Raw genomic sequence first — 20,192 nt, 5'->3', positions numbered from 1 at the left:
CTTGGAAGAGCCAGGATATTTTTAAATCTCCAACTGTGTTTGTATGAAAGAAGATAATCATATACACCTAGGACGGCTTGAGGGTGAGTAAATCATGAGATAATTTTCATTTTTGGGTGAACTATCCTTTTAAGATTTGGGCTAGTAACTGACAGATCACAAGTAAAAATAAATAAATAGAGAAACTGAAGGAACATTTGCATTGGCAAACAAAGTTTGTAAATAGATATAAACATGTACTTTTGGTCGATACGTGCTTTCGCGTATTGTTTTGATATAGTTTTTGGCAAAATATATTTACCTGAAGTTAATCGTTGGCAAACTGCAAGTGCGAGTGTTGAACTTAATAACGATCTTCTACATCGCTGTCAAACGATTTGAACTTATTTCCAGGTTTTGTTTCATCTGACTGTCGATTAACATTCACTTAATCCAGCGCTCTTTTCTCTCTTCCGTCCTGAAGGAAGTTTTACTGTTTTAGCGGGAGAGAAACACCGCTCCAAACGATTCCTTGAGTTGTTAAAATGATTCATATTTAATAGAGAACCGATTCAAACCGTTTTTAGCCCGTTTCAACCGAAAAGAACCGACTCAAAAGATTTATTCACTCACGAATTGTCCACCGCTTGTTCAGATCCCAAAAAAGCTGACAGGAAAAAATAGAGCACGCGACTTCACTGTTGAAATATTGTGAGGGGAAAATGTTTTGGTATCTCGTCAGGAAAGAATTTATCAGTATCACGAGGCACATTTTGTTCGACACAACTTAAAATTTATGCGTTAAACAGGAAGTCGATTATTTGGGAAGTAACCAAAGATTATACATGAGGTGGTTTCTTTCAACCATTGTAATATCATTGAATATTCATCTTTAATTGTACTAATATAAGACACTTTAGATAAAAGCGTCTAATAAATTAGTATGCAGATAATCCGAGCAGCCGTTAGAAGCTATATAGCTTATATAACTTCAATAAAAGCTCAAATACCATGTCAAGGCATAAAACAAGCCAAGACTTTTTGACAAAGGCATGTTACATATGACCTGAACAAAGTCACTCAGTTTTTGCTCTAGGTGAGGATGAAAGCATTCGGGGATTTTAGGCCAAAATGAGAGATAGAAAAGTTTCTTAAAGTACAAAGTGTACTACAAAGTGCTCTCACAGAAGGAAAAGTTGGAATACGTTAAATTAAAATGTCTATATATTCCATCACACGTTTTTTAGGTGTTATTTCAAGATTAAGGGCAGAATCTCAAGGAGATGTACGATGCCATTTCCTGTCTCTGTTCCTCAGTGCGCCGTGATATTACGGAAAACAAATAGCCTTGGAAAGCAGAAAGGAGGGGAGGGGTGCTGCTTTGTTTGTGCGTATGTGTGAAGAACGCATCCCTTCCTCTCCCATGAAGGTTGCAGAGCAACAAGATTAAAGGAGTGTCAGTCAGCACTCCTAAATGTGAGAGTCTTCCTCCAGAAACAAGAGAGGAGAGAGATTGCAAAGGGCGGATGGAGAGAAGTGTGAGCGAGAAGTGCAGAGAGTGGAGACATTGTGGAGGGGATAGAAGAGTAATTTGGGTGAGATGGACGGAATGATGATATGTGAATAAAAGGGTGACGGACACTAAAGAGACAGAGAGAGCGAGGGAGGGGGGAGAGAAATCGCAATTGTGCAGCATTTGACACCTCTGCAGAAAACACCTTGCCAGCCTGTCAATCACAGGGGCTCAGTTGATTGATTTTCTCCTGTTCCCAATCAGGTTCTTAAGAGGGTCCTGCTTCTTTTCTTTCTTTGTCTGCCTGACAGCTTTTCTTCCCCGTCTCTTTACCACTCAGGCTCTCGCCCGATCCAAAATATCACCTTATTCTTTGGCACGTATCAATCAGAGCCATAAATTGGATACTTGGGGGGAAAAAAACATGGTTAACGTTAAAAAAAAAAAAAAAAAAAAAAAAAAAAAGAGTAAAGCATAAAAATATGGATGTCAATTTAGTACAATTAATTTAAAACCTCTTTATAGTAGCTAAGCAACATAACAATGAAGGATTATATGAAAAAAAAATATATATATGAAAATGTAATTAAACATAAAAATTTGTTATAAAATAAAATAAGTAAAACTAATCATTGAAAAAAATGAAGGTAAATAGAGTAAGACCGGGTATATACAAAAGAACACAGGATAGGGAATGAGAAACATGGTAACCTTTTCATCTTTGGCTTAAAGGTTAATAAGCAGCACACAAAACCAAAAACTTCCCTTCTGCCTAATTTACAGAAATGACAGGACACCTGCAGGTGTGTGTATGCTCTCACACACACACACACACACACACACACACACACACACACACACACACACACACACACGTACGTTGGTTTCATGTTTTATGGGGACATTCCATAGACATAATGATTTTTATACTGTACAAACTGTATATTCTATTCCCTAATCAAACCTACCCATCACAGAAAACTTTTTTTTTTTTTTTTTTTTTACTTTTTTTACATTATATTTTTTACAGAAAAGCATTTTTACATAAAAAAAAAAAAAAAAAACATAGTGACCAAAAATGTCCCCACAAGGACAAGGATTTTGGATATTTTGATCTTTGTGAGGACATTTTGTACTCAAGCTTTACCTGAACAACACACACACACACACACACAACCACACACACACTTAAACAGTATCAATACAAAGTCGTTACTCAATTTCTCTCTTGTGAAAAACTGTTTTGTCTGTTTTTCATTAAGGTTTCATTAAAGGGTTAGTTCACCCAAAAATGCCCTGAAAGCTACTAAAAACATATTTAAAACAGTTCATGTGACTACAGTGGTTCAACCTTAATGTTATGAAGCGACAAGAATATTTTTTGTGCACAAAAAAACAAAATAATGGCTTTATTCAGCAATATCTAGTGATGGGCGATTTCAAAACACTGCTTCATGAAGCTTTGAAGCTTTACGAATCTTTTGTTTTGAATCAGTGGTTCGGAGCGTGTATAAAACTGCCAAAGTCACATGATTTCAGTAAACGAGGCTTTGTTATGTCATAAGTGTTTTGAAATTTCAATGGTTCACCACTGGGGGCGTGACTTTGGCAGTTTGATACACGCTCCAAACCACTGATTCGAAACAAAACATTCGTAAAGCTTCAAAGCTTCATGAAGCAGTGTTTTGAAATCACCCAGATATTGTTGTTCAGAAGATGAATGAAGGTCTTACGGATGTGGAACGACATGAGGGTGAGTAATTAATGACTGAATTTTCATTTTTAGGTGAACTAACCCTTTAAAAGAATAAAAATTATTTTAATATATCAGGGTGAATCTCAGAAAACATGTCAAGAAATATATATTTCGCATATAAAACTATATTTCAACTATATTATGGGAATTTACAGTTCTTGCTTTACTTTTTCACCTGCATGTTAGTGAAACTAAACATACTGTAAGCTATTTACTGTAAGCATAATTACATAGAACCTATAACCCTATAGTAAGTACATGTGGTTAATTATAATTACTCAGTACGTAAATGTATAATTACACTGTAATAATGACTCCTTAAAATAAAGGGTTACACTTTATTTTAAGGTGACGTAGTTACATTGTACTTACATAAATAAGTATTGAGTTCTAATAATTAACTATATGTACTTGCTATAGAGTTATAGTTAGGGTGAGGGTTTGGTTTAGGGTTAGTTACCTGTAATTATGCATAATTTACTGTTATTACATAGTAATGTAGTAACATGTAATAAGTCAGCTTATAATAAAGTGTTGCCAAATAAAGTGTAACCGCGATCAAGTTGTACCAGCTACTGTTCTCACAATATAGTACAACATTATTGCTGTGGAAGTAAATATATATAATTAAATTTTATAAACTACTGAAGACAGAAACATGTACAGTAAGCTCTGAGGTTGTCAAATAATTCATGTTTCTACAGAAGCCAGCAGTGTAAGTCAACTTTTGGACCCCACTGCAAGTATGCTATGCTAATGAAGCTACAGTAAATTAAAAACTTGATACACAGAAACCAACATAGAGCAAGAGAGAGAGATTGAAGATAAGTGTCTCTGGCTTTCCACACACATACAGATCTGTGTTTGCATGATAAATTAAGACATGAAAATTGGTAATATTTCATTTTCCACCTCAGTCTCCTTTTCTGAGGAATGTACGCGGCTGTTTGTGCTGGAAGGGATTTGTCATGTGATATAAGGAGGAATCAATGGACGAGGGACTTGAGGACTGTATATTTACTTAACTAGATGAGGACCATCTCAGCCTCCGCACTATCGGATACCGTGTGGGAGAACAAGAGACAGCCAGATAATTAAGGAAAGAAAGAGAAAAGAAAGAGAAGATTAAATGATATAAGCACATAGAGGAGAGTATGTTGCGATTCTCTTTCTCTTTCTCTCAGCTTGTCACAGTTTCATCCAGGTCCGGCCCATTTAAAACGCCTCAACTGTCAATCACCTCGTCCAATCATTCAGTCACCATAGCGAGGGCAGGAATCAATCACCCAGGCGTCCTCTCGGCCGGGATCTCAATCATGCAGTCTGTGAGCCTGGCATTTACCAACAGATATTACATACACATATAAAATATATGACACAGATTAGATATGTGATTACAGAGTCGGTCCCACCTCGCCGGGACCAGAACAGCGAGATCTAATCGAAGGGCCGGGTTGAACACGGTTTTGAGTTAGGAGGAGGGGACTACTGAAGCAGGGAAATGAAAAAGAACCTGGTCTCATTTCCTGTGCGCTACGGCACCCTACGACTCACAGTAAGGGATCCGAGAGCTTATATATGCAGGCGATACATATCGCTAAAATGGATGTAATTTTAAGTACAACTCGAAATCTCTGCCCTTTTCTTTCATGAGGTCAGTAACAGACTAAATATGCCGCTTAATAATTGGGACACCCTGGTAATTGTGCGACCCTGAAAAGCTTGAGATGTGTGAGTTGCATATATTGAGAAGAGAATGAAATAATACAGGTGTATTTTATATATAGGCTGTGTTTACATTAATCTCGCGTCATAAAAGCATTCTGAGCCGAGGCGCAAGTATATTTAACCACTTACATGACTCGAACCCTTACATAAGCCAAATGCACAATATATATATATATATATATATATATATATATATATATATATATACACACACACACACACACACACTAGCATGTATAAACCTTAATTAAACAATTTAAAGGTGCCCTAGAATCAAAAATTGAATTTGCCTTGGCATAGTTGAATAACAAGAGTTCAGTACATGGAAATGACATACAGTGAGTCTCAAACTCCATTGTTTCCTCCTTCTTATATAAATCTCATTTGTTTAAAAGACCTCAGAAGAACAGGCGAATCTCAACATAACACCGACTGTTACAATATTTGCATATGCCAGCTCATGTTCAAGGCATTAGATAAGGGCAGCCAGTATTAACGTCTGGAGCTGTGCATTCTTTATAAAGAATATATATTCTTCATTCTTTATAAATCTCTAAAACAGTGTGTAATGTTAGCTTTAGCTACGGAGCACTATCAAACTCATTCAGAACGTCCAAACATCGAAATAAATACAATACTCACATGATCCGACGCATGCATGCAGTATGAATGACGAACATCTTGTAAAGATCCATTTGAGGGTTATATTAGCTGTGTGAACTTTGTAAATGCACTGTATTATAGTCGAGAGCTCGGGGAGTAGGGAGCGCGTGATTTAAAGGGGCCGCAGCCTGAATCGGTGCATAGTTAATGATGCCCCAAAATAGGCAGTTAAAAAAATTAATTAAAATAAATCTATGTGGTATTTTGAGCTGAAACTTCACAGACACATTCAGGGGACACCTTAGACTTATATTACATCTTGTAAAAACTGGTTCTAGGGCACCTTTAATAATCAATTAAAATGAAATTTATACCTGTATGGTATTACGCTGTACCCACATTGGACCAGTGGTTTGGAAAATGGATCAATGATTCAGCTGCGGACGCCATCTTCTGGTGAGGCACGGGAATTATTTTGCTGTGACTGTCACAGTGCATTATGGGTATTCTTTAGCCATTAGGTGTGTGGTTGAATTTCGACAGACTGATCAGTGTATGACATCAAAGTACCGCGAGAGCTATTACAAAGCAGACGCCTCAGTATATGCTTTCGAATCGCTCTTGTGGTACTTTGATGTCATACACTGATCAGTCAAACACACCTATACATCGGTTGTACACTTGTTATTGCGGTGCATTATGGGATTGAATGAGTGCACTCAAACGTCATGGTTTCGGACACCACTACAAATGGCTATCCTCTCAAATAGCGCCCTATTTAAGCGATTAGGGGGTGATTTCAGACACACCCTGTAACATTTTATGTTCCACATATCTAGTCATATGGTCTTGATAATTTCAAGTTATATGTTGCCTCTAAATCATAATTATTGTGTGTGATTTGGCAATTTTATATTTCTTTAACACTTACAGACAGGGACAGGAAGCCTTTTAGCACTATAGTTCAACAAGAGCAAAAGATGAACAATGTAATTGATGCTTTAAATAGGCAGTATTTTATCATTCGGCTGCTGATATTTTTCTTGCTTTTATTGCTTTTCTTCATCAACAGTACACAAAATGCAAAGAAAAAGTCAACCTTAACTTAAATGCAGTGCAGATGGAATGGGTCAATAAACTGGTCAAAACGGGTCAATAAACCATTGAAAAATCAAAAAGAACTTTGTGTTTTTCTTCAGGGTAAAGATGTGAGACATAGTTGCTGAGTAAATGCCACGGAGATCTTTTCACAGGATTTATTCTGATGTGCTTTTGCATGGTCCTTCAAGATTACAATGTCTGTTTTTACCCCAAACTCAAAGGTTTTCCCAAAGTCATCCCTTCACTGTGTGACTGGGAGGAAGCGGCCAGAAGGAGGGAGAGAGCAAAGGAGAGTTTCGGAAGTTCGCCACATGCTGCATGACGCATTCCCCCGGCTCCCACGGACTGATCCAGCACCAAATCCCAGCTCACGGAGGTGCTGAGCCCCCATGTCGCTCTCTCTCCAACTGTGGAGGGCAGCCGCGTGAAGACGGCCAAGCCAACGCCGCCTAACTGGGCCTTGGGAAGGTGACTGCCAACCCTGAGGGGAATGAGAGAGAATTTACATAAACTGCTTTGGAGATCATCAGACCTTCCCCCTCCTCTATCTCCCATCCCTTTTTCACTCTCTCTCTCTCTCTCTCTCTCCCCTGCGGCATGATGCTTTATTATCAAAGGCTTTTATTGCGCCGTGATTTCACCTGTTGTAAATCAATGCAACCTGAGCGCCGGACACAGGCGTGGAGACGCATATGGCGGAATACAATCGAATAACACACAGACAGTGTTAACTCCTGTTTTCCTCCACTGTAAAACCTGATGAAAGGAAACTGGCATAAATCTCAGCACCGCCGTTCCATTAATCCAAGCTCTCCCACAGGAATCCATCAAGGGCTTTGGCACCAAGAGCCATTACTGCAATAATGCAGTGAGGAGAAGATGAAAAAATAGAATACTCAAAGGCTGCACTGCTAATTTAGTCATTGTTCTTCCAAGACCCTCAATATCGCCGTTCAGGAGTGCACTCAACCTTGAGCCAGGCGAGTTTTGTCTTCCCTGACGTTCCAGGCAGATTATTTATTCATGGTGGCAGATTGGCAAAGGCGTGAAAGTCATGACAGTACACAATCCCTGTGCACTGATACTTCACTTACTTTTCAAGATTCTTTTTAGTATTATGGTGCCACAAGGCACATTTCTCGTTTGCACTAGTAGAGTGCCACAGGAATGACATAAGTTTATAGGCCAATATGGAAGTCGGAATCACCCTCGTTCCCTCGACAAAAGCCAGCAGGATTTTTCCATTGATTTTTTGGTAAGCAGAACCTCTGCGACCAAAAAAAGTTTATTATTCTTAAACTTTGTGTGCCTTGAAAATTCACAAATTACCAGAACTTTTATGAATTTTGAAGTCTAAGTCCCAGGCAATAATTAACGGTGGGGCCAATGAATGCAAGATGGGCTTGAAGTATTGGCCACAAATGGGTTTGTTCATGGGTTCCATGTCGGCCCTATCTGAAATAGCCCCTGTATGAGCCCTAAATGGGTTTCTGCCCATACTGGGGCTAATTCAGATTGAATCCATGGACAAACCCATGTAGGGCCCACACCTCAAGCCCATATCGTGGGCAAAGGCGTGAAAGTCATGACAGTACACAATCCCTGTGCACTGATACTTGACGTAGTTCTGCCCCACTTCACAGAAGATGAGTGGTAGGAGAATTTTAGAATAACACGATAATATAATTTATGATATTTTATGTAACAACAACTGCAGCTCGTTCTGCGCATAAGTCATTACCCCATTTCATTGCACATGCGCAGTCCTTTCCAGTTTCGGTTTTCAATCTGATTAAGTGTTTACATGTCCTATCGATCGGATTAGAAAAGGAATAAACCAGTCCTTTCAATCCAATCGAAATTTCATTCGGATCAAGCTCAATCGGATCGATTAAGGTGTTTACATGAAGGTTTTTCAGTCCAATTGAGCCATGGATTATTTGGTTGCATGTAAATGTAGCTACTGGAATACTGGCTGGGATACAACTGGTAGTAAAAAACTAAAGTTAGGATATAAATGAACTACACAGTGGTCTACTTCAGACAACTCTTTCAGTTATTTCAAATCTCCAATTTGGAAAGTTTAAGTTAGAATACTTTGCAAGAGCGTAAGTATAAATACAACAAATCTGTAAAAGCGTAGTTTAGTTTAAGGACTCTTCCTGTGACATTCTGTTGGAAAAGCTACTTTAAAATTGTAGCTTGCTAAATTACAAGCTTCTCGCAATTTAAAGTAGTTAAATTAAAGTCTTGATCGCCCTAAAAATGCAGTTAGCAAACCTACAAGCTACTAAAAACATAGCTTACTACATTGCTAGCTATTTGCATAAATATCGGATCTATTAGGGTGACAGCATAAAGCACACTGTCATTTGCAATTCCATCTTACTTAGCATATTTTATGTATGTGTTTCTGAATGTGAAATAGGCTTTTCAATATGAAAAATCTGATTTGAACTTGATTTTATCTATCTGGAATGGATGCCATTTGCATCCATGTGCTGAATTAAATCACATTTAGATGCTAATTACTATACCGAAGGCTAGTTGTCCATACATGTGTATGCTAGTGTTGGAGTGTTACAAACTAAAAACATTAAGCTACTTAAAACTTAAAGGAATAGGTCACTCCAAACTGGATATTTAAAGAATTAGTTCACCCAAAAATGAAAATAATTTATTTATTAAACATTTATTACTCACCCTCATGTCGTTCCACACCCGTAAGACCTTCGTTCATCTTCAGAACACAAATTAAGATATTTTGATGAAATCCCATGGCTCCGTGAGGCCTGCATTGACAACAATGGCACTTCCTCTCTCAAGATCCATAAAGGTACTAAAAACATATTTAAATCAGTTCATGTGAGTACAGTGGTTCTACCTTAATATTATAAAGCGATGAGAATATTGTTTGTCCACCAAAAAAACTAAATAACGATTTTTTAACAATATCTATTTCAAAACACTGTTTCACGAAGCTTCGGAGCTTTATGAATCGAATCTGTGGTACGGAGAGCTAAAGTCACTTGATTTCAGCAGTTTGATACATGATCCGAATCACTGATTCGATTCGTAAAGCTCCGAAGCTTCATGAAGCAGTGTTTTGAAATAGATACTGTTAAAAAGTCCTTATTTTATTTGGCAAGAATATTGGCAGAAAAAATATTCTTGTCACTTTATAATATTAATATTGAACCACTGAACTCACATGAACTGATTTAAATGTTTTTAGTACATTAATGGATCTCGAGAGAGGAAGTACCATTGCTGTGAATGCAGGCCTCGGTGAGCCATCAGATTTCATCAAAATATCTTAATTTGTGTTCCGAAGATGAACAAAGATCTTACGGGTGTAGAACGACATGAGGGTGAGTAATTAATTACATTTTTGTCTTTAAAACAAAACTAAACACACTATTTATACAACAAAACAGCATAGAATATCACTGTATTTAATCAATCTTGCCAATGCTACTGGATAGAGCACTAGTTAGCTAGTTAATATAAATGTTACGTATCATATGTCATGCAACTAAATGTGTTTAAAGCAATAGGTCATCCAAAAGTGAACAAACCAGTTTAGAACAACATGATTTTGAATATTCAGTTTGGAGTGAACTAGTAGCTTTGATGCTTTAAGTTTGTAACTCTCCAACACTGGCATACACATGTAGGAACAACCAACACCCTTTGGTATGTAAGTAATTAGCATCTAAATGTGATTTCATTCGGTGCATGGATGCAAATGGTGTCCATTCCATACCCAGCAGGCTCCACATCCCTCAGCTCTGTGGAAGAATAAGGCAGAAAATGGAGGGGAATTGAACCTTTGGTGTCTGCATCTGTCTGAATTAATGTTCCAGCAGTGCTACCGGGCTGCCCACTAGCCGGCCGCATTATCGGAGGGAATATTCAGACGAATAAGCTCCTGACTGCAGGTTTTCCTGAGGTGTAAGCCGTATGTTCTGCAATAGTACGATTCATCAAGGGCACTGAATTCTAGTCAAGGCCCCAGAGGAAGCATTTATATGTTATATGGATTTGTTGGGTGGCACAAAGTTTAAAGCCCTCTGTACTGACCTGATTAGCCCTGGACGGTTGATTTTTAACAGCTTAGCAAAACTAAGCTGCATTTAAACAGTAGTTTCCTGTGTTTACAGTTAAAGCAGTTTTACATGCTACGCAATAACCTCAAGTTTCAAGTTCATTGGAAATGAAACATGTACATCTTGGAATGGAATATCATGCACAACACATGATTACAAACACTGTAAAAAATGAAAAGATCTTTCCATGCCTGCAACATGCCATTCACAACCAAATTATGGTTAGCTTTTATGTGGTCAAAGATCCACATCATGGACCATTAAAGGGGGGGGGGGGGGGGGTATATAATGCTATTTCATGTATTCTGAATTGGATTCTCATGCTAAACATGAGTTGGACGTATGACGGAGTATTTCTGTTCCAAAAATTCTCTTCCAAATCACAAAATCAACTAATGAAAATTGAAAATTGAATTTACCTCAGCATAGCTGAATAACAAGAGTTCAGTACATGGAAATGACATACAGTGAGTCTCAAACTCCATTGTTTCCTCCTTCTTATATAAATCTCATTTGTTTAAAAGACCTCCGAAGAACAGGCGAATCTCAACATAACACCGACTGTTACGTAACAGTCGGGATCATTAATATGTACGACCCCAATATTTGCATATGCCAGCTCATGATCAAGGCATTACACAAGGGCAGCCAGTATTAACGTCTGGATCTGTGCACAGCTGAATCATCAGACTAGGTAAGCAAGCAAGGACAACAGCGAAAAATGGCAGATGGAGTGATAATAACTGACACGATCCATGATAACATGATATTTTTAGTGATATTTGTAAATTGTCTTTCTAAATGTTTCGTTAGCATGTTGCTAATGTACTGTTAAATGTGGTTAAAGTTACTATCATTTCTTACTGTATTCACGGAGACAAGAGAGCCGTCGCTATTTTCATTTTTAAACACTTGCAGTCTGTATAATTCATAAACACAACTTCATTCTTTATAAATCTCTCCAACAGTGTAGCATTAGCAGTTAGCCACGGAGCACTATCAAACTCATTCAAAATCAAACGTAAACATTCAAATAAATACCATACTTACGCGATTAGACATGCTGCATGACGAACACTTTGTAAAGATCCATTTTGAGGGTTATATTAGCTGTGTGAACTTTGTTTATGCAATGATAGAGTCGAGAGCTCAGGAGGGGGCGGAGAGCGCGAGCAATTAAAGGGGTCGCAGCCTGAATCGGCGCATTTCTAATTATGCCTCAAAATAGGCAGTTAAAAAAATTAATTTAAAAAAATCTATGGGGTATTTTGAGCTGCAACTTCACAGACACATTCAGGGGACACCTTAGACTTATATTACATCTTGTAAAAAAACGTTCGATGGCACCTTTAATAAATTCATTATTCATCATTCATAAGCTATATTCATTATAGTGATTCAAAAGTTATCCATGGATAATGCGTTGGTGTATTGTGTGTTTAAATACAGTTGTTTAACTGACCATTGATAGCTTGTAGACGATTTGTACACAAAAGCAGCGCGACTCTATCTCCACTTACAGGATATGCCTCCAGGCGCTCGGCTGTTTTCGGAAATACTCGGTACAGCTTATGTATCTTTTATATATATATAATTAAACTAAAGACTTCTTGGAGATATGAAGGATGCACTACTACTCTATAGGTACTCAAGATTAACATGAGATTGGCAGAAACTGTGTGCGATACCCCCACTTTAAAGAACGCGACACACATTTCCACATTTGTATGTCGAATGCATCAGACGTTCAGCCAACAGTTCGTGGGCGTGTTTTTTTCATTTAAATGTAATCAAAAATGGTTTAATTATAATTCAGTGGTCATTTTAAGTGTAGAAAGTAAGCCTTGTATGTTCTCTTTATGTAGATTTATGTAAATATGCAATGTGTGTTTGTGGATGTGGGTTATGTGGTTGGGCTCAACTCTGCAGATGATGCTCCTGGAAGACAGACAAGAACAGTTTTGAGACCAACTAGCAACACAACAGTGACACCCTCAGGAAAGAAACGCTGAAAGAATATAGCCCACATCTCACTCAAAAACACATATGGCTGCTAAGAACACTCAAGAGGAAGCTGAACGACAGCTTTAATCAGGGGCAGAACACAGGCACTCAGAAATAAAAGTTAAAAGAAAGAAAATGCAGAGTGAAGAAAGGCTCGCTTGGTTCAATTCGCTCGAGCAATTTAGAAATGATTGACATGTTCAATTAAAGCAACAGTTACTGGACGCTGGTTGCGATACTGGCCGAACAAGCCAGTAAATTAGCATATGCTCAATGATTTGGGAAAATCAATCACTGAGGGGTCGTGGAAGGTTAAGTCACTCTTGGTGGTTCTCACCCATGTTAAAAATAAATTGCTTTTAAGACAAAATTAGTATAAACATGGCCTATTTACTATCTTAAGAAATGTCCCTGATTCATGTCCCTGCACAATTCATCAATGCATGTTATTCTTAAAAAAACAAAAAAACATCATAATCGTTACGTTTCTTTCTGCACCACTAAAACTTTTTTTCCCCCGGCTGATGTAAAATGACAAATCATTTTTAAAAATTATTTTAGAGAGACTGCACTGAAAAGAAAAACATCTCTGATATATTTTAATAATTTGAAGCACATAGTAACCAGAAAAGGACAAAAAATACAAATTATATATAAACTTTAGTTTTTTATTAAAATTATGCTTTATATATATATATATATATATATATATATATATATATATATATATATATATATAATCTGAATTAGATATTTTAATATTTTAAAATATATTTCATACATATATATATATATATATATATATATATATATATATATATATATATATATATATATATATATATATATATATATATATAAGCAATTAATAGATAATAGATATATCGTATACATTAAAATGTATATTATATAATATATACTATACAATCTATAATTATGATAATCTGTGTGTGTGTGTGTATATATATATATATATATATATATATATATATATATATTCAAAAATCTGAACTGTAGAAAAAAACGTATAATAGATATTTTAATATTTCAAATATATTTCATATATATATATATATATATATATATATATATATATATATATATATATATATATATATATATACACACATAAAGCAAGTAATAGATAAAAATGTATTAACATGTATATTATATAATTGTGTAATTAAATGATATATACTATACAATCTATAATTATGCTAATCCGTGTGTGTGTGTGTGTGTGTGTGTGTGTGTGTGTGTGTGTGTGTGTGTGTGTGTGTGTGTGTATATATATATATATATATATATATATATATATATATATATACATATAAAGCAATTAATAGATAATAGATATATCGTATACATTAAAATGTATATTATATAATATATACTATACAATCTATAATTATGATAATCTGTGTGTGTGTGTGTGTGTGTGTGTATATATATATATATATATATATATTCAAAAATCTGAATTGTAGAAAAAAAACGTATAATAGATATTTTAATATTTCAAATATATTTCATATATATATATATATATATATATATATATATATATATATATATACACATAAAGCAAGTAATAGATAAAAATGTATTAACATGTATATTATATAATTATGTATAATTAAATGATATATACTATACAATCTATAATTATGCTAATCTGTGTGTGTGTGTGTGTGTGTGTGTGTGTGTGTGTGTGTGTGTGTGTGTGTGTGTGTGTGTGTGTGTGTGTGTGTATATATATATATATATTCATATTCAAAAATCTAAACTGTGGAAAAAAAACTTTAATATATATATATGTATATATATACATATATATATATATATATATATATATATATATATATATATATATATATATATATATATATATATATATATATATATATATATATATATATATATATATATATAAAGCAATTAATAGATAATAGATATATCGTATACATTAAAATGTATATTATATAATTATGTATAATTAAATGATATATACTATACAATCTATAATTATGATAATCTGTGTGTGTGTGTGTGTATATTTAATTAAAAAATCTGAATTATGCAAAATTATATTACATATCTTAAAATATATTTCAAATATATTTTATTCATTTCAGCAACAAAAAAATATATGTGTGTGTGTGTGTTTGAGCATATATAGATATAACAATAAGTAATTATAATAGATATTTTATATATATTAAATTGACATTTAAAAATTATAATGAAAATATGTAATAATGAAATGAATGTTCATGATTTTTTAAAGATTATTTATGATCTAACAGAAATCACAATTTTACAATTCCCTAATATTCTCTGGTTTTCCATGACCGTGGTAATATTCTGACATATAAGTCAACCATTGTTCGATATGGCATGGTTAGTGGTTAATGTTAAGTTGCCTCATCCCAAAGAAAGTTTCTTTTTTCATTCGCCTCAATCCCTTATTATGCGTGAATCAGCGTGTCCTTGATAAATCCTTAATTTAATTAATGGATAATCAAAACTTAAACAGCCTATTAATGAGCTATTAGGGATATGATTGAGTTTTGCATTTCTGAACAGAATGTAGAACAGGCCTTCAAAAAGAGTCGTGAATCTGGCAGCCAGCCTGGAGCACAGCAACAGTTTGAAGAAACATCTTTTTAACTGCTTTCTTAACTTCTTATCACCTGGGAGAGACTGTTGGTGCCCCACAAAACCCTTTCTTCTCGTTCTCACGCACCTGTCTCATATTGCGGGGGAGGGAACGGGGTTGCCCTCTTTATCTCTCCTGCAATCTCTCTGGTTTCTCTAACTGAAAGAGTTGAGGTTATGACAGCGGGAACCCCACCTGGCAAACAGGAGCATCCACCTGGTACTGTAGTAGGCCACTCGAACACTGCCTGGAAAAGGTCTCGCAGACACACTCACACACACACACATCAGAAATCTTTTTGGACAAGGTCTAAGCGCAACTGAAACGAATTCGTGAACAGATGCAGAGATGCAGAGCTGCAGGCATGGTTTGAGCCGAGATAAAGTGCTGCCGTCGCAGAGGTCTGCGATCTTCCTAATGCTCGTTTTCATTGCTCTAGTATTGCTTAGCAACAAGGCCAAGTCATAGAAACTGCTTTAAGCTGATTTCGCAAATCAAGGAACGCAGAGTAAGACAAAGTGTGCAATAAGCACTTATTTTCCAGTGTCAGTGTATAAAACATTTATTTGATTATGTTCAAGGCCGTAGCAGAAGCATGGGCATTCATAGTCTTTAAAGGGAGATTATTTACTCACCCTCATATTGTTCAATGCTGTTATTTTTTTCTGTGGAACACAAAATAAGTTTTCCTCCATAAAACATTAAAATATAATAGTCCATAAAGAACAAGTCACACTGCAACGTCTGTTGGTACAGTGTGAAATTTACCTTGTTTACAAAATATTAATCTCTGACGCATGTTCACGAGAGCATCACGACGCATGCGTGTTGTGTTGAAACTAAAGACTATAGAATAACACAAGGCGCATCACTCGTATTGTTTTGAATGGGAGAAAGTTCAACGCGCAATATGGCGGAATAATGCTGCGTTCCAGGCAGGTTTTTGAGCCCGTGAGTCACGATTTCAAATCACGACTTACGACTTTGTAGCGTTCCAGGAAAGTCACGCCAAACTGCGTAAAAGTGTAAACAAACCAACATGGCGGACCATACGGGCCTTATGCTCATTAATTATTTCTATCGCCAAAGGTGCTTACTCCTTGTTTATTTGAGGGAAACAGAGGAGGAAAACGGCGCATAAGGCAAGAGAAGCTGTTATACCTTGTATTTTTCCGTGCACTTGCATAAACACTGCATCCGTAGGGGCTGCCATTGTTGTTTCGCGGGCTATGTGACGTCAGAACCCGTAACTGGGAGTACACCGATCTAGTACGAGTTCACGGGTGGGAAGTCACGGCTTTGACTGCTGTTCCAGTGCACTTTCACGGGTAGAAGGTTGGAAAAACACGGGTTACGGGTTGCCTAGAATCAAAGACTATAGAATAACACAAGACGTGTCACTCGTATTGTTTTGAATGGGAGAAAGTGTAACGCGCAATATGGCGGATAAGTCCCGCCTTCTAAATAAGAGCCAATCGCTGACTGGTAAAGTCATCGCGTCACTTCAGCGGCCGTTAGAATCACTGGTTTCTATAGAAACAGTCAGACTCGCATTTAGGTCTGCGCATGCGCATTAGCTTGATCCAGCCTGAAAAATATTTTTTTTGGTCATGATTCGAGCGTTTAGAAACTAAATTTATGAGCCGGTTGTTGTTAGATTTCATTGGTGATTTCAAATATGAAATTTAATCGTAAGGTTGGCAAACAGTTTTGGAGAATTTGATGTTTCCCATTCAAAGAGATTGCATGATGCCCAGGATGCCCGAGAGGCGTTTCAAAGATGGCCGCCGAGTGAAATGACTTGTCTTAAAGGGACTTTGCTAGAATGCAGCATAAGTTCCACCTTCTAAATAAGAGCAAATCGCTGATTGGTAAAGTCATCGCGTCACTGCAGCGGCCGTTAGAAGCTCCGGTTCCTATAAAAAAACAATCAGACGCGAGCCTCCGAAATGAGACACGAGAGACGCGCGTTTAAGACTGTGCATGTGTATTAGCTTGATCCAGCCTGAAAAATATTGTTTTTGGTCATGATTCAAGCATTTTGAAACAAAATTGTCAGATTTCATTGGTGATTTAAAATATGAAATTTAATTGAAAGCTTGGCAAACAGCTTTGGGGAATTTGATGTTTCCCCATTCAAAGAGATAGGAGCTGCACTTGAATGCCTGAGAGGCGTTTCAAAGATGGCCGTCGAGTAAAATGACTTGTCTTAAAGCAGGGGTCTCAAACTCAAATTGGCTGGGGGCCGTTTCTGTGATTGACACCTCATAGGAGGGCCATTTTAATATTCAAACACAAGAAAGCGCAAAATTTCTGAAAATTTACTTTCCTTTGCATTATTTCTCATTTACTTCAAATTTCATTTATAAAATTTAGATCCGCTCTAATGGATAGATCCGTAACTCTTCCATCCAGATAGCAGAATTCCCTGTTTTTACTGTTATTTCTATTTCTTATGCGTTCCATTTTTATTATTATGTATTTGGTCTTCTTTATATAAAGCACTTTGAATTACCATTGTGTAATGTGCTATAGCCTACAAATAAAATTGCCTTGCCTAAAATATTTTTGCCATACTTAAAAAATTTAAACAGCTGTGTCTCTATCATTAAGTAGTTTTTAACAGTTAATGCAAATATTTTCCCTAACTTTATTTTAGCTTAAATAGCATCAAAATCTTGCACTGAACAACACTGAACAAATGCAATCCCTGAATACATTTGTACACTATTATATCTCTTGCCAGACACCTGGCAACGCTTCTGCTCACAAAGCTGAGCCGCACTGGTCCAAGATGCCGTTTGACGCGCATCGGACGCATTTCGGTGGTTTAAAATCGACGCTCGACTTGCGCGAGCAGTTTGAGACCACTGTCTTAAAGGGACTTAACGAGAGAGAGCAACACGACGCATGTGTGCTGTGTTGACGCGATAGCAGACATTGTTGCTAACGTGTGTTGCAATTAATATTTTGTAAATAAAGTGGTAAATTATGTTTTGCACAAAGCACTCGTGTTGCTTTATAAAACTGAGATTAATCCACATGGATTACTTTAAAGGAACAATCCACTTTTTTTTTTAAAAAAATAGGCTCATTTTAACTCCCCTAGAGTTAAACAGTTGAGTTTTACCGTTTTCGAATCCATTCAGCCGATCTCCAGGTCTGGCTGCACTACTTTTAGCATAGCTTAGCATAGTTCATTGAATCTGATTAGACCGTTAGCATCTCGCTCAAAAATGACCAAAGAGTTTTGATATTTTTCCTATTTATAACTTGACTCTTCTGTAGTTACATCGTGTACTAAGACTGACGGAAAATGAAAAGTTGCAATTTTCTAGGCCAATATGTCTAGGAACTATACTCTCATTCCGTCGTAATAATCAAGGAACTTTGCTGCCGTACCATGAGTGCAGCAGGTGTAATGATATTACGCAGTGCTTGTGACCCCCTGCTTGCACAGGGATCGTGCCTTGCAACCATGGAGACATTTGTGAGAGGCGCTGCGTAATATCATTGCGCCTGCTGCACCCATGGTACGGCAGCAAAATTCCTTGATAGCTATGCTAAAAGTGGTACCACCAGACCCGGAGATCGGCTGAATGGATTCAAAAATGGTAAAACTCAACTGTCAGATTCAAAAAGATGATCAAATGTCTTACAGGTTTGAAACAACATGAGGGTGAGTAATTAATGACTATTTTAATTTCTGGGTGACAAATATGGCACCTGTGCTGCTAACTGGAGGCCAGTAACATCAAACATCATTGGTTCTCACTTGTTTTGTGACCAAAACCATCATGATGTCAAACCTGCAACATATTTGAATTGAGACATGCATAATAAATTGCATGGATAATTTGCTTTGAGGGCAAATAATAGCAAATAAATCATGCAAAGCAGAGCACTTGGAATATAGCGCACAAGTCATATGGACAAATTTTTTGGGTGTTTTACAGAAAAAAAATAGCATTATACAGGTTTGGATTGAAATGAGGATGAGTAAATAATAATTTATTTTAATTAATAAGGTAGAGTTGAATCAAAAAGATTCAATTCTGTGCAGATAAGCACATGTTGAGAATAAAGCCTGGATGTAGTTATTTTTGTAACACATCCATGATAGCTTAAAAAAAATTCTCTGTCGGCTATATGACAATCATGTTAACTTTTAAAATCAGTTAAGCTCTTTGCAGTGCACTGAAAAGACTTGATTCAATGCCTTTTGTCCACCAATTACTTACCGTGACAGAAGCAAACATTAAAAATGCATGTCTGCAGAGACAGCGGACACTTTAAATATGCACACTTTAGCTCTGTTCTAAAACCTAGGGTTAGTTCACCCAAAAATGAAAATTCTGTCATTAATCACCCTCATGTCGTTCCACACCCGTAAGACCTTCCTTCATCTTCGAAACACAAATTAAGATATTTTTGATAAAATCCGATGGCTCAGTGAGTCCTGCATTGCCACTTTCAGATGCCCAGAAAGCTACTAAAGACATATTTAAAACAGCTCATGTGACTACAGTGGTTTAACCTTAATGTTATGAAGCGACGAGAATACTTTTTGTGCGCCAAAAAAACAAAATAGCGACTTTATTCAACAATATCTAGTGATGGGCGATTTCGAAACACTGCTTCATGAAGCTTCGAAGCTTTATGAATCTTTTGTTTCGAATCAGTGGTTCGGAGCGTGTATCAAACTGCCAAAGTCACGCCCCCCAGTGGTGAACCATTGAA

The 20,192-nt window shown here is 36.4% G+C and overlaps 1 long non-coding RNA gene across 2 annotated transcripts in view; it reads right to left on the bottom strand.

The window, feature by feature from the left end:
• Positions 1 to 783, bottom strand: part of LOC125247742 — a 106,385-nt gene extending 105,602 nt beyond the window's left edge. Inside the window, exon 1 of one of the 2 annotated variants that reach the window (XR_007180171.1) lies at positions 302 to 783. This is a non-coding gene — a long non-coding RNA (uncharacterized LOC125247742). The remainder of the gene's footprint in view (positions 1 to 301) is intronic. The other variant, XR_007180170.1, reaches the window with a different exon arrangement.
• Between the last annotated feature and the right edge of the window lie 19,409 nt (positions 784 to 20,192).

Source organism: Megalobrama amblycephala, linkage group LG15, assembly GCF_018812025.1.
Source record: "Megalobrama amblycephala isolate DHTTF-2021 linkage group LG15, ASM1881202v1, whole genome shotgun sequence".
Lineage (NCBI taxonomy): Eukaryota > Metazoa > Chordata > Actinopteri > Cypriniformes > Xenocyprididae > Megalobrama > Megalobrama amblycephala.
Note: the sequence above shows the minus strand (reverse complement) of the source record. Positions and strands in the feature narration are given on the sequence as shown.